This window comes from Triticum urartu, chromosome 3 (genome assembly GCF_003073215.2).
Source record: "Triticum urartu cultivar G1812 chromosome 3, Tu2.1, whole genome shotgun sequence".
Lineage (NCBI taxonomy): Eukaryota > Viridiplantae > Streptophyta > Magnoliopsida > Poales > Poaceae > Triticum > Triticum urartu.
In genome coordinates, this window is record NC_053024.1 from 4880942 (window position 1) to 4895350 (window position 14409).

General features: G+C 47.0%; 1 pseudogene; it reads right to left on the reverse strand.

Annotated features, from left to right (window-relative positions):
• Nucleotides 1-4610: 4610 nt before the first annotated feature.
• On the reverse strand, nucleotides 4611-13470 carry LOC125546439 (annotated as a pseudogene).
• Nucleotides 13471-14409: the final 939 nt, after the last annotated feature.

Below are 14409 nucleotides of genomic sequence, written 5' to 3' on the forward strand. Positions count from 1 at the left end.
ACAATTTCACAGATTATATTCCCCGTTGAAAACTTCAACTAGTTTGTCATCAATCACCAAAAAGGGGGAGATTGTAAGTGCATCTAGTGCCACCCCTAGTTGGTTTTGGAGTATTGACGATAAACCTAGTTGAGGGACTAATGTGTTTGTGAGAATTGCAGGATAACACAGGTAGAAGTCCCTCATTGATTCGGTTTTCCTACCAGAGATGACCCCTAAAAATGTATGAAGACATTGAAGTCAAAGGTGGTATATGAAGATATTCACATTGAAGACTATGACAAGAGAAGACACCACATGAAGCCTATGGAGCTCGAAGACTTAGATCTTTCGTAGTTCTCTTTCTTTTGTGTTGAGTCATAGGAACCACCGTACTGTTAAGTGGGGTCCAAGAGAACCAGTCAGAATGAGTGAAGTGATGCCTAACCAAAACCTATGTCTTCGAGTGAAGACTATGAGAGCAAATCTTGTCCAGAGTCGGACAAGTCAGCTTTGCTTGCAGCCCAAGTAAAGTTGTCGTGCGAGTTTGAAATCTGACCGTTGGAACACGTGTCAGTTCCTTAGTGACCCAGGGTCATTTCGGACAAATCAGGTCGGGTTGCCAAGTGGCTATAAATAGCCCACCCCCTACAACCATAAACGGTTGGCTGCTCAGATTCAGAGTACGACTTTTGTCGTTTGAGAGCAACCCACCTCGAAGCCTTTGAGAGAGAATTCCTTGCGAGGATAAAGCCCTAACCACCTAGAGCCAAAGAGAATTAGGCATCACTTAAGTCTTCTTGTCTGTGTGATCTGAAGACTTATTACACTTGAGGACTGTGATCCTCCAGCCGGTTAGGCGTCGCGTTCTGAGCATCCAAGAGACATTGTGGATTGCCGGTGAACGAAGTCTGTGAAGATTTGGGAGTCTACCTTGAAGACTTACCAGAGTGATTGGGCGAGGTCTGTGTGACCTTAGCTCAAGGGGAATACGGTGAGGACTGGGTGTCCTGAGCTGCGTGCTCAGGACTGGGTGCCCGGGACTGTGTGTCCTAAGGTTTAAATACCTAGCCGCCCTAACCAGACATACAGTTGTCACAACAACTGGAACTGGTCCAACAAATCATTGTCTTCAACGAGTCACTGGTTTCATCTTCCCTTCCCTTTACTTACCGTTACTCCTTGTGAAGTCATTGTATGTTTGCACTATCTTTTGTCTTCACTGAGTGACTGCGTGTTCTGTCTGGCTTCACAATATCTTCCTACCTGATCCTTACTACATTGCTGCTATTAGTCATTGTGCTTTCACTCTATTAAATACTTGACTATGGTTTGCCTAGTGTAGTCTACCTTCCGCTGCAGGGTATTAGGTTGATTTCTATCGTTTGTCTTCATAACTTCCACGTTTTGAAGACTTTCATAAAAATCGCCTATTCACCCCCCCTCTAGTCGATATAACGCACTTTCAGTTTCGCCCCTAATTTTCGACACCATCCCGGGATTGGGGGCCACCAAACAACGTGACATGTTCCAATACCCGTTTTTATACCTCCGGGAGCCCTTTGACACACTCGTGGTCGCGGTCATTTTTTCATTATTTCTGGCGGGAAAATCTCCTCGTCATGCCAAAATAGGTTGTGTTCTTGTTCACCATCGCCACGGCATAAAAAAACAACAACAAAATACTAAAGGGAGGGATCCAAATATGATGAACGGGCGCGTGACGATGCTTCGAGTGGGACACGAAACTTTGCGCGGGAAACGAAATTTTGATTGATTGAGAGAGAGAGAGAGATGAGGTCGTTTGCGATTTGGCTTGGGACAATGCGTAGTGCGGACACGCACGGGGCGCGGAATGTAGTCTTCTCGGATTGTCGTCTCCACCATGCCTCTTTGACGGCCGGGGCCCCTTTGCCCCAGTTGCGTTGTCCTCCGCGATGCCATCCTATGTTGCGCGGGACAAACCTAGGAATGTCCTTTTCGCCCCTAATTTTCGACACCATCCCGGGATTGGGGGCCACCAAACAGCGTGACACGTTCCTATTCCCGTTTTTATACCTGGGCGGGCCTGGGGCAGATCCATGACGGCCAAGAACCGTCATGACTGGTACGATATCAAATTATGACGCGATATACATGACGGATCTCAAATCCGTCAAGGATGGACACCCATGACAGTTTTTCACTAATCTGTGACGGACTAGATCCGTCACGTATTAACAGATTTCTTGTAGTGGATGTTTTTTAGGTGAAGAATGGTCGATAATTGGCTAGACGTGAAGCAACTTGCATACGGCATTGGAATTTGTTCAAACGGGCATGGACGCCTACTATAGGCAAGCACACCTGCTATCAAAAGTTGGGGTCGTTTCATTCATGTCCTAAAATATACCATGTTCAATGGAGGGTCTACGGTTAAGCCAGAAGGGTCCGTTTGAGAACACATTTTTTGTGACATCCGTCAAATGACACCAATGTTTTTTCAAGAGCTCATATGATCAATTTAGTCACCATTCTAAGTTGTTTGATTTTTTAACAATTTTAGCATTTTCCGAAGTTTTATCGGTGAAAATGGCCAATAAATGGACAGATGTGATACAACTTGCATACGGTGACGGAATTCATTCAAACCTAACATGGATGCCTACCATCGGCATGCACACCTACTGGAAAATTTTGGTGTCATTTCGTGCACGTCCAAAAATAGACCATGTTCAACGGAGAATGTTCGGGTAGGCCAGAAGGGTCCGTTTGAGATTGAGCTTTTTTGGCATCAGTCAATGACCCCAAATGTTTTCCACGAGGTTATATGACCAATTTAAGGCACCATGCCAAGTTGTTTGAATTTTTGACAAATTTTGCATTTTCTGGTGTTTTCTTGATAAAAAGGCCGATAAATGGCTGGACGTGTCGCAATTTGCATATGGTGTCGGAAATGGTCCAAATATAACATGGGCATACCGACCTGCTGGGGTCATTTGAAAGATGCCTGAAAATAGACCATGTTGAACGCAGGGTGTTCGGGTAGGCCAGAAGGGTCCGTCTAAGGCATGTTGCTTTTTGAGAATCTTGAACTGATCCCAATTTTTTCATGGCCTTGTATGACCAATTCAAGGGACCATGCCAAATTATTTTTGTTTTCAGCAAATGTTGCATTTTCTGGAGATTTCTCGATCAAAAAGATTGATAAATGGCCGTACGTGTAGCAACTTACACATGGTATCGGAAATCATTAAAAGTAACATGGATGCCTAGCATCGGCATGCTCATTTGCTTGCAAAATCTGGTGTCATTTGAAAATGTCTAAAAATAAACTCGGGATTAGATCCATCTTAGCTAGCCGCGTCATACAACTGAAATTTATGTGACAAAGACGTGAATGCCAAACCTCAGATTCGTTCACATTAGAATGAATTTGATTCACGACTTTATTACAGAAATCTTCCAGGGAAAGGCGGAACAAACCACCACAATCATATCCTTTTTCCAACAAATAGTCCATACCGAGATACGACTACTTTGTTAGACCCAAATACTAACTTAAACCCTTCTTTACATAGAAGGGAGCCACTTATGAGATTCTTCTTTATGGCGGGGACATGCTGCACGTTCTTCAGTTGCACGATCTTTCCCAAAGTAAACTTCAGATCTACCGTGCCAACACCATGAACAGAAGCATGCGAGCCATTCCCCATCAAGACAGAACAATCTCGTGCGACCTGGTAGGAAGAAAACAAAGACACATCAGCACACACATGAATATTGGCCCCAGTGTCAACCCACCAATTGGTGGACTGACAAACTGAAAGTATGGTAAACAAATTACCATACCCTGATGCCGCATCATTGTTGCTCAGAGTCACATTGACAGACTTTGCATCCTGTCCTGGCTTCTTATACTTGTTTGGGCACTTATTTGCCCAATGTTCATCTGAACCACAAGTAAAGCACCCATCTCTCTTCTTGTCTTTCTTCTTACCCTTCTTCTTAAATGTAGTATTTTGTTGGACAGAGTTCTTTCCCTTGAACTTGTGGAAGTTCTTCTGCATCACATTGGCGCTAAAAGAACCCTCTGCCCCTTTCACGTGTGAGTCCTTTGCTCTCGAGTTCTGCTCAACACTTAGATGACCGATGACATCCTCAACAGAGAATTCACGTCTCAAGTGCTTGAGAGAAGTAGCAAAGTTCCTCCATCCAGGAGGGAGTCTTGCAATAATGCAACCCGCGACAACACTACACCACAACACTACATTCCCAACAGCCTAGTTGGTCGGGAAAACAACTTCCCTCAACTAACAGTCGGTCGGGGAAGACTATTGCCAACCGAAAAGAAAAAGAAAAAGACGTAGAAAACGCGTTTTTTTTCCGTTTCTGAGAGGCACGGCCGTGACTCTCGTGAAAGCAAAACCGTGCTTCTCACGGAAGGAAAAACGTGATTCTCGCAAAGGGGAAAAAACGCGCTTTTTTGCGCAAACAATTTTTTTTGAATTTTTTTTGTCGAAAAGCTAAGGAAAACCGGTGGAAAATCAAAACGTCAAAAAAAACCTAAAAAAACGTTTAAATAGCCGAAAACACGTGTGGAAAAATAAAAAGATAAAATCCAAAAAAAGCGCCCAGAGCACGACACGTGGCTACGGCTGAGAGCCACCGCCGTCCTTGAATGCCACCCGCCCGTCCTCGCAGAGACGCTCCACCTACGGGCCGGCCAGGATCGATGAACGGTGCATTATAAGTACTATTGGTTCTCTTCTACTCCCTCTGTGTAGTACTATAGTGTACGTACCTCAAGTCGGAGACGGAGGTTGGCGCTGTGCTTGGCCAGCACCTTGGACAAGCCTGGGGTGACCGCCTCCATGGACCCGGCGACGATGTACACCTCCTTGGCCACGCCGCGGATCTCCATGGCGATGTCTCTGCCGCTATCCCCGCACCCGACGACCACCACAACCTCGCCGCGGAACGGCTCCGGCACTCTATAAGAGTGGCTGTGCATCTGCCTCCCCCTCCACGTCTCCATGCCTGTACGTACATCTTCTTCTTTATAGTAAACGATTATGCATGGGTGGAGCTTGCATTGCTTTACTTACCTTTGATGCTTGGCAATCTTGGCTGCGAGTAGTGTCCGGTGGCGACGACGACGGCGTCGAACACCTCGTCCACGTACGCGTCCAACCCCTTCCCGTCGGCACCATCGCTCTCCCCGAGCCCGAGGTCCATGGATCTCACCGCCCACTTACGCGCCGGCGTCATGGCGGCGCGCAGGACCCTGGTGTTGAGCCTCACGGCCTCCATGAGCCCGAACGCGTCGCAGAAGTCCTTGAGGTACAGGTGCACCTCGCGGTGGCCCGGGAAGCGGCGGTCGTCGCGGCCGCTCTTGGGGCAGAAGGGGAAGTCGGTGAAGCCCGTGGTCTGCCGGGGGCTGATGAGCCGGATGTTAGGTTTAATCTTGATTCATGTATCTGCATGTGTTATTTTCGTTCTGCATGTAGCTTAGTTTAGCGAGTTGTACTCCGGCGAAGTCTTAGCTGTAGCGTGCAAGGAAGCGAGATGCCCGGTGACCGTGAGATGCGGTGTGGTAGGCGTGATGCTGGTGCCGTGTGATACGGCATCGTCGTGCGATGCGGCGAGCCGGACAAGAAGCTAGAAACGGCCGGCTGGATGACCAAGAGAATTGGGCGAGTTAGTTAGTGCATGCATCGGTTTGATATTAGCTGCATGCTAGCTGGTGGCCAAGTCGTGTGTGGCCGTTGAGAGATAGGTGCACACGCTGTGCATGGGCGTGCATGAGTTAATGGTTAGTTAGAGTCGTGGTGTTAGAGGCCGAGTGGTCCGGCTAATTAGTGCGGGCATGAGGCTGATCTCCTGTATATATGTGCTACTTTGAGTCAATGAGAAAGAAGGAGCCGTGAGGGCTGAGCAGAGAAAAGATGTAGCATATGTGTATCTTACTGGGAGAACAAAAGCAAAGCTGGTTCCTCCACGGTGAGGTGTGTGTGTGTTCCTTCCATGTGTGCGGCCTTGTTCTCTTGAGAGAAGAGAGAGTTGTGAGAGACAACGAGAGGTAGAAGAAGAAGCGGCGCTGCCAGGAGGCGGCGCCATCACCGGAGCGAGGCGTAGATGCTGCTGTGCACCTTCACCGGCGACGCGACGCCCAGCGCGTCGGCGGCGTCGGTCCTCGGGTCATACAGCCACTGCCCGCCAACGTCGCCGCTCTGTTCCAGCACCGTCACGTCGTGGCCCTCCCGGCGCAGCTCGCGCGCCGCGGCCAGCCCGGCCATGCCGGCAAGAAGTCACGGCCGGGGAGGTGTGAATGTTGTGCCGCATATATATTCACGTCCTTTAAGTAACCATGTTGGAGTCCGCCAGGCCGGGACGAGCAGTGCTCCACCCACCTCCACTGTGACGAATAATTGCACATCATTCAGATAGTGGTTGCAGCAGATGGTAGATAAAGTAGTACTAGTATTATTGACAATTATATATACTTTTGCATAAAGGGAGCATCGATCTTTTACCTACTCCAACTTATATAATGTTGCTAAAATGGTTGGCTGTAGCAACACACACGCGCTGCTCGTGCAACGAAAACTAATACTATAAGAATGTGGCTAGACAGTGCGGGCCGCATTATTTTACCTACAGAGTGCCCCTTTTCTTGAAATAGATATAAAAATACTATCAGGTTATTTCCCAGTGAACCGCTATGGCGAGCCATGGCGAAGCACTGGAACCTGCCCGGTATAGCTACAGTGCAACACACGGGCATGGAATGGCTATTTGACGTGTTGCACGGGCTGGGAGAAGATGATCGCATGCGACTACTAATGGTCCTCTGGCGCGCATGGCACATCCGGAATGAAATCATCCATGACAAAAAAACCCTCCCCCGGTTGAAGCATCTTGCCGGTTCTTGCTCAGCTATGAGGCATCACTTCTGGCCATCAAGCAACATCCATCAGGCGATCATATTAAAGGAAAAATGGTGTTACAGGTTGGAGGCCGACCAGCATCGTTACTACATGTAGCCACTTTGAACCAGTCGACCAGATGGAAACCTCCAGACCACGGGAGAGTAAAATTAAACGTGGATGGGTCTTTCTGTGAAACAACAGGAGGGGCGGGTGCTGGGATGGTCTTGCGAGACAGTACTGGCGCCATCATCTTCTCGGCCTGCCGGAATCTCCTTAATTGCCCAAGCCCTTTACAAGCTGAGCTTGCTGCATGTTTGGAGGGACTCAATTTTGCTATGCAATGGTCGCCGCTCCCAGTTGATGTTGAGATGGATTGCCAGGTTGCTGTGGCTTCTATCCAGGCACATGCACAGGACAGATCGCTGCATGCGATGCTAGTGAATGAAGTGAGGAAAATCCTTGGTGAAAGGGATAGCTCTATTGTTCTTATTAGCAGGCACCAAAATACCGTCAGTCATAGGTTAGCTTCAATTGGTTGTGTAGAAGCCAGGACGGCAATTTGGCTCAAGTCTGGCCCTGCTAATGTACCACTACTTTGTTTGGAGGATCTTCATCCATCTTGAGCAACGAAATCCCTTTTAACCCCGCAAAAAAAAAAAACGCTAGGGATCAGACTACTCGTCCTAGCTTCCTATAAGACCATTTCCTGATCGCAAGATTAGAAGCGTCGCAGTCGTTGATAAGTACGAAGGCCCCATGCAACTCTCGTGAGCTGTTTCCAAAACTGGGCGCTAATCAAGTGGGATTGCTATTAACTACCGGCTGATTTAATATCTCCTTATTTTTCGGAAACAAGTAAGTCAATTCTGGGTGGCGCTAGCGGACAGAACATGGTGGCGTGGTGGCTCGTGACCTCGGAGGCGAAGAGGGTTTGAAAACAAGGAGAGATTTGGGGGAGGAACAGGGTGACAGATATATGGCAGGTAGATGCGTCGATTACGGGCGGTTAGAACGGGGTTTTTGTGGAGATGAGGACCATGGGATGGAACACAAATCAATGGCGCACGATTGGTCTGATGTTTTCGTATGATAGGAATGGTTTCCCATTAATAAAGTGGCTGCATGCATCGTGCAAATGAAGAGGCCGGGGGTCATCCTTCTTTTCAAAAGAAAAAAAACATGACAAAATATGGATGGGATATGCAGAAGCAGGCCGAGCGCAATAATACAGGGAAAATGTATAAGACTACCTAGAAAAATGGTGAGATAGCTGCGTATTTTGACTCAAAATGACTAAAGTCAGTGGTGAAATTCCTTTTTAAGTTCAAATATGTGCTACTGAAGGAGAGCGATAGTTAATGTTGAGTTCACATAAGTCATACATGTGCCACCGAACAAGAGACTTGTTCACTTCCGTGCAGATTGGTGACCAGTGCATGATGGTGTTGAGAAGAAATTGTCCTTTAACGGCAGTTTGCACATGAGAATAGCTGTACCGGCCGGGATTACTAGTTGTTGCTGGACTGTAATTTGCAAAGATTAGGCAGCCGTACCCTTCCAAAGTTGTTACCAGGACTTCATTGCTTGGTACCCCGAACGAAGCGGTCAGTTTTCAGTCCGGGGCGCGTACCGCCTAGCAACGGAGGCTCAGTACTCGCTTGGTGTGGGCTCGACTAGCAGTAATCCGACTGATCGGAGATCAATTTGGCGGCGGATCTGGAGTGCACAAGTTCCTCTTAAATTGAGAATAATGGCTTAGAAAGTTTTGTCTGGTGCCGTTGCAACAAATGCGTGCAAAAAATATAGGCATATCTCTATCCGGGATGGCTGTCCAGTGTGTGGGAGGGAGAACGAAACTAGTTTCCATGCCTTGGTATCCTGCGAGCATGCAAGAGGGGTTTGGACACAGATGCCTAGTGTGTGGACTTTGCCGCACCAAGAGTTGCTTGAGGATACAGGAAAGGATTGGCTCCTGAACATCCTTGCGAATTGTGATGACAGCATGCGTGACTGCACAATTATGCTGCTTTGGAGAATATGGTCCTTGTGTTCAGGTTTAGCACACGGGAAAGAGGTTCCATCCTCGGCGACAACGGCTGACTTTCTCCAGAGCTATATGAACTCTTTGAATATGTGCAGGAGATTCTCTACAGAAGAAATAATCAAAGGAAAGATGCCAATGATTCAGGAGGCAGCCGTCGAGCAGCGTGGTTTGAGCAGACCACTGCCGTGGCCGCGTCCACCTGCTGACCGAGCTGCTTTATTTGTGGATGGAGCGTTCATGCACTCCGATGGATCAGCGGCGGCTGGTATGATACTGCGAAGGCACGACGGGAGTGTGATGTTCGCAGCCTACAGATGCATATTTAAATGTAATGATGCATTGTAGGCCGAACTACATGCAATATGCAGGGTATGGCGTTAGCTCTCCAGCACTGTACCCTTCCTATCGTCGTTCAGTCCGACTCGTCAGTGGCACTGGCGGCTATGACTGGGGAGAGTTTAACCACATCGGCGTATGGACATTTGGTATCGGAGATTCGGCATCACATGGTTGAGCCAGAGTTTATTCCGTCAAAAATTAAGCGTGAGCAAAATATGGTAGCACATCGGTTGGCATTGTATAGCCGTACAGAGAGTACTACTGCTGTATGGCTTCGGAGAGGTCCACTTTGTGTGGAGGAGTTGTTGCCTCTCGATTATAACCTGTGTAAAACTCAAAAGAGGTTTTCTCAAACACAAACTCAAATGAGATTCTGGAACTTGAAACTACACTACTTCAATACGTTCTCAGCTGTACACATCAGGGCCTAGGAAGAGGGACAGCTCCTCCCTCTTCCTAGACCCTGATGCGTACAAAATTTGTGATCATTTTTAAATTCAAGAAATTTCTCTATTTTTCTGGTTCAGTTTTGAATTCACAAAATTATTTATCTCTCAAATTCATGATCATTTTTGAATTCATGAAAAATTCTATTTTTCTGTATCTTTTTTCTGTTTTTTTTTCAAAATTCAATGGTTGACCGGTCAACTAGTCAACTGTCGACCGGTCAACCGCACTCAAGCAAACAAGGCAACTTGGGCTGGCCCAGTTCGTGGGCGCCAGTCCCTCTAGCCAGCGCTAAAGGCGCCACCCGTAGTGGAGAACCTACGACAGTGGCGAAGCTGGACTGGGATCGTCTGACGTACTGCAGTGTGCAGTTTGGTCGCTGACATGTGGGCCCGTCTGCCGGTTGGCCCACATGTCAGTGACCCAACTGCACCCTGCAGCACGCCAGGGGAGCTGAGTCCGGCGAAGCTACATGTAGGCTGTGCGCTCAACCAACCCCACAACTCTACAACACCCCTTTGGTTTTTGAAATTTTGTTTATCACTCCTAGCAAGTTGAGCAAATTGACCCCAGAACTTACAAATGAACCCATAGAGTTTTTTGTTGGCGCCGCCACTGCCCTACAACATGCAATCTCAGATGCGACTTGCATGGAGGCATTGGCATGTCGGGAAGGTCTCTCCCTTTCTGAAGATCTGATTAATGCAAGAGTTCATATGGGCACAGATTGCCCGGGACTGGTCAAAGAAATTCAGATGGGCTCGAATGCCCATTATGGCGCAATCATTCAGGAAACTCAGGCTTGGCAAACTTCATTTTCCAGTTGTTATTTCATGTACGGAAGTAGGAATTGTAACTTCTAGGCTCATACTTGCAAAGCACACAACGTCGTTAGTGCTGGTCGTCACATTTGGCTTGATCTACCTTATGATCCAGTCACCATACCTGTAACATTAACAGAGCGTGGGTTTACCTAAAAAAAGCTAATAGCTAGTGGAGACGGAGTGGTAAGTAGTAGGTTGCATGCATGGCACAATTACTCTACCATGCACTTTTGCTGGCCGTGCATATGCATCCGTGGATCAGTCCGGATTAGCGTCTACGTACGAGCTCTATGTTACACTTATTACCATTTACCAGCAGGTTTGCTTGACCGGTTCAAGCCATGCGCTGGGATGGAGGGGGCAGCACTGATAAGCAGAGGGACGACTTCGGCCACTTGACTTGCTACGCATCTTCAGTAACTTGGTCAGAGAAGCCTTTGCAATCTATTGGTAAACTTGCTACACATCTTCAAGCGGAGGGGGCTTACTAGAATTATACAACGAATTTATATCTATTGGAAAACATATCAACATTAATATATAGGGAAAATTAAGGGATGCATTATCTTCTCTTCTTACAAGGAGCTCTTCTTGCCGTGAAGCTCTTGAAGCAGAATTCTGTGCTTGCATGGAAGGTTTGTCGATTGCCATCCAGAGTGACTTGCCAATCATGGTTGAGATGTATTCTATTATTACAGTCAAGTTGATTTATGTTCGTGAACTGGAAAGATCTTTCTACTCCTCGCTCGTTAAGGATATTAGGCACCTCATGTTGTCTTTGTGATTCTTGTATTACTCATGTTAGTCGCACTCAAAATAAGGCCAGCGACAGTTTAGATAAATTTGCGCATAGAGAATATAGAACTATGACTTGGGTTGGTTCTGCCCGTCAGATGCAGTAGAGTTGGTTCTTGCTGGTCGTTTGAACATTATGAGATGAGTAATACAATATTATACCCGCAATAATAATAATCATTTTGTACCATCCAGTCGCTCTGATATTCAGTGGTTGTAATAAAAAAATTCCAAACTATGGCTGTGCCACAATCCATTGCACAAAGCTCAAGAGTGAACTTCCTCTTTATTTTACACTCCTGCTTGACCTGTTCTAGCAGGTGACTAGCATCGCTTGACTCCCAAGACATCGGGCTGGCAATTTTGGCAAAGAATCGAACCCAGGATGAGTATCGAGTACAAGCGTATCGAGAGACGACTTTGACCTAAAGTCATCTGCTTCTAATTAATTTGATTAATGTCACTACGATTTGGGAGTATAGTATGTAGAAGTGCATGCTCTAGCCAATGCAACCAAAAGACCAATCTAATGTAAGAGACTAGACAGTATATTATACGTCTCTGATACTATGTAGAAGTGCATGCTCTAGCCAATGCAACCAAAAGACCGATCTGATGGAAGAGACTAGGCAGCACATTATACGTCAACATACTAGTACTAATAATCATATAAAAGAAGCCATTGGGAACTGTCTACAGGCACAAGGCTAACAAGAAGCTAGTTTGACATCGATAATGAAGCGATCTTCTTCATCCTACGATTTGGTCCTCCTGGCTATTATCATATGCTGCTTCCTGCTTCCATGCTCTGCCGCCAGGGCCAACGGGAACCTCCCGCCCTGCAGGTGTTTTGTTGTCTTTGGAATTGATGTCCTTGCATGCGGCAACTGGGGCTATTCGTGTGATTTGTATGCGATGGTGGTGTTCATGCAGGTGCAACCTTGAATTTTCCGAGGGGAGTGCGTCAAGGAAGAATATGGCGGAATTCACCGATACCAGGCCCGCTGAGGGGAATGAGCCACCCGGGTTCTGGCCATGAGTATGCAGCACCGCCGCTGGCTGATACAGCACTTGTGGCGCCAGGGCCGCCGAAGCAACAGAAATGCCCCGGGTGTAGCAATGCCTACGCTCCACCACCACCGTCGTCCGGTACGGCAGTTTCAGCGTCCCGGCCGCCGAACCAACCGAACTGCCCGGGGTGTGGCTATGCAGACGCTCTAGCGCCACCCGCGGGTACAACACGAGCGCCCCCAGGCCACATCAATGCCCGGGGTGTGACCATGCCTATGCCGTAGCAATTGCGGCGCCACAGCGTAAGAAACTTCCTGGCATGAGGTACTGAACAACGTCCCAGGAACCTACACCCGCGGCCACACTACTACTACTGGGAGATGAGTGATTTCCCGATTCAGCAAGCTTTGTGCTATTATTAGTGGCCTTGTATCTTTGGACTCATCACAAACTAGTTTTCTTTAATTGTTTGGAATTTCATTTTTTTTCATCCTAGACATTGTCATATTTCGCCAAAGCAATGTTTCCTGATTTTTCGTTTGTATTTTTACAATTATTTTCCATTAGACAGCCGAGAAAGAGAAATAGAACAATGCACATGTGCAGTGTAGTGAAATTGGAACTACACATAAATATGCAGCTAAGTTTTGTACGGACTGGAAAGCACGGTATCTGTATCGCACTAAAATAAAACCACATCCAAATATGTTTTCAGAATCGATAACGCCCAAACGTCAGATTTTTAGATGCCCAACCCGAACGCTGTTTCTATCGTACGATTTTCTGACACGAATCACGGAAAGAACACCCGTCGTCGTGAACGCCCTGCCTTCTCTTATCCTTTTCCCCCTTTCCCCAACGAGTCTCTGAGTCTATCCACTCCCTCCTCCACTCCGCCGCTCACTTTTCTCCCCTCCATCTCGAGCTCGTGCGGGGCTTCCCCGGCGGCGTATTCAGAGACCACGGCGGAGCAGCTCGTGCGGGTGGTTGCACCGGCGACGTACTCGGAAGCCGCGGCGGACTGGCAGAGGAGCTGCTCCTGGAGCTCGAGCGCGGCGCTCCTAGGCGCTCGTGCTGGGGTGGCTCCGGCGAGGATCGCGGAGGTCGTGGCGGAGGTCATGGCGGCCGGGGCGGCAAGGGTGGCGGAGCCGAGGAAGCCGGAGGCGACCTCGTCGGGCCTACATGGGGCGACCACGCCGGCGCATACCTCATGCTGGAGACGATGGCAACCACACCGTTGTGTTCTTCATGCTGCTGGTCGCCAATGCAACGGTACCTGCTACTCCATCCGTCCAGCACGCACCTACTGACTGAATTTTCTGCAGATGTTCAGTTTTTTTGTTGTCCTGTTGAATTAGCTTGTTTAATTTGCCATCATGTAGTTGATGGAGGAGAGACCATTGCAAACTACATGATGCTTGATGTAGAAATTTTAGTTAAGTTGCCATGTAAAATTTATTGTAAATAGGATGGCAAATTTAATTTAAATATGATGGAAAATTTTACATTTCTAGAACATAGCAAATTTTACTTTGTAGCATCTTTAAATATACTTGTGAAGCCATGCCTATTTTTAATTTTTTTCGATGGCAGAAGTACTACATTTTCTAGAACACATGGCAACTTTTGTAAAATTGGTGGTCTGATCACATAGCAAATTTGAGAGAGGAATTATGCTGTGTAGATTTTTCCATGGCAAGTTTGCCATTCTTTTGTAGGGAATAAACATATTTACTTGTTTTTTTGTTATTTGTTGTCATTTTCTCAAAAGTTGCCATTTTTCACCATTTTCCATCTCTCAAAATTTGCCATGGCAAAATTCTTTAATTAAGATGTATAAAAACATGGCAATCTTGCCATGGCAAGTTAAGATGTTAAAAACATGGCAAACTTGCCATGGGTAATTTCTCAAAATTTGCCATGTCTCAACATTTTTCCATCTCCCAAAAATTGCCATGGAAATTTTCTTTAATTACGATGTTCAAAAACATGGCAAACTTGCAATCGCAAGTTAAGATGTTGAAAACATGTCAAACTTGCCATGAAAAATTTCTCAAAA